Raw genomic sequence first — 6,365 nt, forward strand, 5'->3', positions numbered from 1 at the left:
TTATAAATATTGAACCAATGAAAAGTATTAACAAGTGCTTGTGGCTAAATAATAACTACATTGAATCAATTGTAATGGGTTACCGGAATGCTCACCCCAAAACACACTCGCCACCATTTTTTGAGCAGAACTCTGGCCCCCCAGCGGTTTTATTGAGGTAACGTTTAGGAATAACGTTAGGGGTAGGCATAGTTTTACTGAGGTTCAGTTTAGGAATTCCTGGTGTCGACCGTTCCAAGGCCGCCGGGGCGAGTGTGTTTTGGAGCGAGAGTTCTTGTATTGGAACACAGGTTATTTTTTCCATTACCTGATTAGTAACCGTTTTGGATATACAAGGACATTTTACACATGAACCTATATGGAAGAGGTTCCTCTGTGCTAAGGTGGGAGGCTGTAGGCTTGGGGGTTGAGGATGTGGATTGTCATATCTTGTAAGGGGCCCAGAATTCCTTGCTATACTTTCCTCAGTGAGGCAACTATGTCATATGCAGTCCAGCTGTTTGTAATTTACGTGTTTAATCTCTTTAAACCCAGGAAACTTTACCCCAAAAAGCAGTGTGATTATTTAAACCCAGGAAACGTAGCTCAAAAAAATGTAGTAGTATTATTTGAATAATAATTGTACTGATGGAAACTCAAATTGTTTTTGATGGTGTTTTTTATTTTATTTTTTATTCTCAAGTGTATACAAGTTGTACCAAATGAAAGTATACTTTCTGTATTTTTAAATAGGGTGCTGAGCACTCATTAAGTACAACCACTGGGCCTTGAGGCTGGGTTGGTACAATATCAGGCTTTTCTGTGTCAGAAATTAAAGTTTTCTGTTGCCATGAATATCAATCTTAGCTATCATTATTATTTTCTTTCTGTTCTTTCTGTTGTTGTTGTTGTTTTTTACCTTTGCATAATCATTTTTGTAATAATGTTTTGTAAAAGAAAATATATGAACATTTACATTTAACATTACACTGTGTGAACATTTTTTTTGGTATACATTTGAACACGTTTTTCATATTTGTTCGGCTCGTTTGCAAAACAGCTGCAAGGTAACATGATAACAGCCCAAACCAGGAAGCTCTCTGCACACTGATTAAGTAAAATGATCTCCATATTACACAGAGCAGAAAAAGACCACTCTTTGACACTTTGATTGTTTTGATGAATGAATTTGGTCGGCTTCCCCAGTCAAAATGGGGGGCTGCCCATTAGTCTGCGACATCTCAATAGCCCGACAACTGTTGGATTAAGGTTAGGTGTAGGCCTAGTTTTTGTGAGGTTAAGCTTAAGGTTAAGGTTAGGTATAGGCATTGTTTTGGTGAGGTTAAGGTTAGGGTTAAGGTTAGGTGTAGGCCTAGTTTTTGTGAGGTTAAGCTTAAGGTTAAGGTTAGGTATAGGCGTAGTTTTTGTGAGGTTAAGGTTAGGGTTAAGGTTAGGTTTTAGGCATAGTTTTTGTGAGGTTAAGGTCGTATTCTTTATTATTATTAACATTCACGGTTAGGTTTTGGAGGGCTGCTGAAGATTTTCGCTTCATCAGTGGGGTGAGGGGGGCTCCTGACGGGTTTTGGCACGGTTTAGCGCTATTTCAACAGCACCCAGGACAGTATTTCAGCGCCATTTCTAGTAAATGTCTGGTCTTTTTTTTCCCTTTTTGGCCAGGCGTTTGCCACCCCCCCCCCTCCCCTCCCCTCCCCGAGCTTGGTGCCCTGGGCTGCAGCCCCTAAAGCCTGTGCATGTGCATTAATACGAGCCTGTTAATGTCATATTATAAATACAATCTTAGGGTTTTTGCCAATTATCAGGGGCCCCACTTGCATTATTGGGAATTGCTGTTTCTATCTAGAAAGCAGGCATGCATGAAAACGTTCCCTCTCGTCTGCAGTTGAACGTCCATCTTTTGAACATTGATTGGCAGCCTGCGGTACGATGATCTCATGTTACATCCCTAAAACGTTGACACACACGCGCTTAAGGATCCAGGGATGTTACATGTCACCTAATGACTTAAAGTTAAACGAGGCTTTTCAACATCAGAATGATGGTGCACAGATGTGGTGAGATGGTTGCTTAATGTTAATGCGTCCTCAGGACAAGGATTACGCCAGACTGGTCCCATCAGTTCCAGATCTGGTTTGTTGTAGGCTATACAGTTAGCATTCAAAATCTTTGATCATTCTAACAAGGTTAAATGCTTTAAAGCATTGATTCACAAACGTTTTAATTGCAAGGACCCCAAGTTTTATAATTACCGGTATGCGTTAGGCCAGTGCTTCTCAAACGTTTTGAGTCCATTTGTACTCTCTCAGAGTTACAGACCGGTAAGGGTCCATTTGGAACACCCTCAATCTCTGGGACGTACCCCAGTACGTGTAAGTATGTAAGTAGGCTACTTACGAAGTACCCCAACACTGTAAAATCCTAACTCTGAAAATGTACACATGTCCACATGTTCCATGCAGCGTTGCCATGTCTGCTTATTAGAAGCGACTTTGGGCTTGTTTTTCTGTAAAGTTGCTTGTAAATATTGGCAGTTGCAGTTATTTTTTTTGGTGATTTCTTCTAAAGTGTAGTTGCTTATTTGGGCTTGTTTTTTAAACCAGTGGTTCATAAACATTTTCATGTCATTTTCAATTAATATGTATTTGTCCCTAACCCCCATCTGAAAATGTTTACTGCCAGGGAGCCCTGTACCAGATTTTTGTTGTTAGAATGTTAATTTTTTTTTCCAAATATTCCACATTTTAGATTTTTTGAAAATAGAACTGAACGTCCGGCAGAGCAGTTATTTTACAGAAGGAGAATGAATGCAATCTTTTCTTTTTCAGAATACAGACAAATCAAAGCACAAATCCGACGTTTCCCGCGGCCCACGTCGTCCGGTGCCTGTGATGATAGCAGATGATCGATAGCCTACTTCACGGTAACATCTTCGGTGTGATGCTTATTCTCATAAATCCACGTTTTTTATGACAAACGGTGATTTAGAGCTATAAATATTACGGCCCTTTTAACGGCTTCGTTCCTCCTTGAGCTTTTTGTTTGATTCCTTCATTGCCAGAAATGTGCACAGGACCCGGTTCACATTGAAAATAATGTTGGCAGAAATGTCTTCTATTATATTTTCAACACTATTTCCAGGAGAGCACTCAAGCCAAATGTCTTCCATATGGTGGCGTGTTTCATAAAACAAGAGAGAACGGGAGACATGGCATGGCATGCAGAGAAACTTAGAAAGAAAGACAGAAAAAAGAACACATTTTGAATGCATTTTACAACAGTCACTGTCACATTAGGGCAAGTGGTTCTCAAAGTTGGGGTCCGGGGACCCCCAGCCAGGGGTCCTTGAGGGGGTTCGAGTGGTTCCCCCAACTAAATGATTGATGGAATCATAGAATCAACTTTATTGTCACATCACAGCGTTTACAGGTGTAAACCAGTGGGTGACATTTTTGTGCAAGCTTCCATCATTTGATTGGTTCCATTTGTACATTCTCAGAGTTATGGGGGTTATGTGGCCTTAATCCATTAAGACCGGGAACGCATCTGCGTCATTTTAAGATTTCTTTGGCTATTAAAAAATAGCAGATATACAAGCTCATAGCGCGGTACCGAGTGCCGCGCTATGAGCTTGTAGATCTGCTATTTTTTTTTTAAATCGTGGAACATTTGTGCAAATCATTGAATATATATATATGTTTTGAAGCGAACATTTGTAACTCCGATCTGTGCTTCTTGGGGTCCCTGGAACAACATATTTTGAGATGGGGGTCCGTGGCCAAATACATATAATTTTTGGGGTCCTTGACATGGAAATCTTGGAGCACCACTCATATAGCAACATGTCTGTTAGGATTTAGAAAGCATTTTTAGATTATGTATTTGGCCGCGAACCCCCATCTCAAAATGTTTTGTTTCCAGGGACCCCCAGAAGCAAAGATTTGAGTTACTAATGTTCGCTTTAAAAAAATATACGTTCCAAGATTTGCAAAATTTTTCACGATTTTTCAAAAACAGCAGATCTACAAGCTCATATAGCGCGGCACGATGAGCTTGTAGATCTGCTATTTTTGAACAGCCAAAGAAATCTAAAATGACACAGATGCCTTCCCAGATTGAATGGGTTAATGCAAACCAAACTGGGGCTCCTTGAATTTGAAAAAAAAAAAAGTCTTGAGAACCACTGACTGACATAGTGGTATACATACAGCTAAGATAAGAGTACCCAGACAGGACGTTTACAAGCCCTCTCGCTGCGGGCCTCAGCTTTACCTCGTCAGTGGAGGATATAAGTGTTACAAAATATAGCTTTTAGCTTCTCCTCCTCCCTTTCTCCTCCTTCTCTTCTCCCCCCTGAAAGCCTCGCATCAGACGAGCATGCACGCCTGCAGCCATCTGTCAAAGTCCCACGGACCTGAGCCAACGATGATATACACACACACACGCACACACACACACGCACACACGCGCACACACACACACACACACACACACTGCTTTCTTAACATAAACCACTGGGTGTGCAGACTTGCCAAGCTGCAAAACAGATGTCAGACAATGTGACTGCACAGCGGTGGTCCTTTTTATACAGCGAGGTCGGGGCTAATTGTAGACACGGTTTATTTGTCTTGCTTTACGAAAGTTTACGTTACCTTTATGTGTCAATGGTGTGTGGTCACTGTTTGTACACGCCACAGGAAAATCTGATCGGTCAATCTATCCATCCATCGGTCTATCCATCCGATCCATCCATCCATCCAAGCATCAATATTTCATTAGCTACTCTATTAACCCATTAAGACCTGAGGCCGAATATTATACAAAATGTCTTCTAAATCCTAAGTTTTCTGAAAAACCTATGTTGCTATATCAAGTGGCTCTCAAACTTTTTCATGTCAAGGGCCCCCCAAAATGATGTATTTGACCGTCGACCCCCATCTGAAAATATTTTGTTCCAGGGACCCCCCCCCCCAGAAGCAAAGATTTGAGTTGAAAATGTTCACTTTGAAAATATATTCAGGCCCAGACTGCTGGCGTAGCGGTCCGGGCACCTAGGCTACAATGTAGCCTGACAGCGTGTCGCGGATTCGAGTCCCAGTCCCGACGGCCTTTGCTGTGTGTCACTCCCCATCTCTCTCTCCCCATTCCTGTCAGCCTGTCCTATAATAAGGGCATAAAAAGGCCAAAATAAATACTATATATATATATATATATATATTCACAGATTTGGACACATTTTCATTTTTTTTAAAAAATATATCTTTAATATCTTTTTAGAATAGCAGATATTCAAGCTCATAGCGCGTCACTTTGTGCCACGCTATGAACTTGTAGATCTGCTATTTTTGAATAGCCAACCAATGTGCTATATATATATATATATATATATATATATATATATAGCTAAAATATAAAATAACACAGATGCTTTCCCGGTTTTAATGGGTTAAGACAGTACACATTTCATGCAGATGTACTTGGGTTTGATTTTGGTTTGCCAGTTGCCGTTTGTCATTCAGTCCTCCCTTCAAATCCAACCATGGAAGCACACGCTTTCCTAAGCCACACTTGGTTCCATGGGCTTCTGTGGGTAATTAGTCAAAGCATTCATGTGGATAGCCGCTGTTTCCCTTTTAAGCACAGAAGCTTAGCTCTTCATGTTTTTAATTCATCGCAACTTGCAGTAAACAACAAAAAGATGCACTCTGTGAACCATGATGAACATAATAGGCTACAGACGACATTGCATCCATAAGATTATTCATAAAATGGCTTTGCTACAGTATTAGTTCAAAGATCTATTTGTACCAATAAAGTTTAATGTTGTATTCTTTTAATTCATCCTCTCTCATTGGAGTTCTCTGTGTGTTTTATGGAAGTTTTGTGTTGTGTTGTTATTGTCTGTATGTTTTGCAAAGCTGTGTAATAGCCAGCTCACACTTGAAAAAGAGACCTTTGGTCTCAATGTGATTTTTACTAGTTAAATCAAGGTTATAATCTAATATAATATAAAGGAACAAAACTTCAACATTATCTTCTAATTCAAATGTTGTCCTGACTTTCACCTCTGCAGGCTCTCTAAAACCTGTTCCCAATAAAAGCAATGCATTATTAATATCAGTGATGGAATGTAACTAAGTACATGTACTCAAAGTACATTTTAGGTATCTTTACTTTACTGAAGTATTTCCAATTTTCAATACTTTCTACTCCACTACATCTCAAAGGCAAATAATGTACTTTTACTCCACTATTTGAAAACTCTAGTTACTAGTTACTTTGTAGATTTGGATTACGAAACATACATTAACCACTTTAGCCTTATATATACTTTGGCTATTTGAAAATAGCCGATCTACAAGCTCACAACG

The sequence above is a fragment of the Gymnoscopelus braueri genome (genome assembly GCF_963280865.1).
Source record: "Gymnoscopelus braueri genome assembly, chromosome: 3".
NCBI lineage: Eukaryota > Metazoa > Chordata > Actinopteri > Myctophiformes > Myctophidae > Gymnoscopelus > Gymnoscopelus braueri.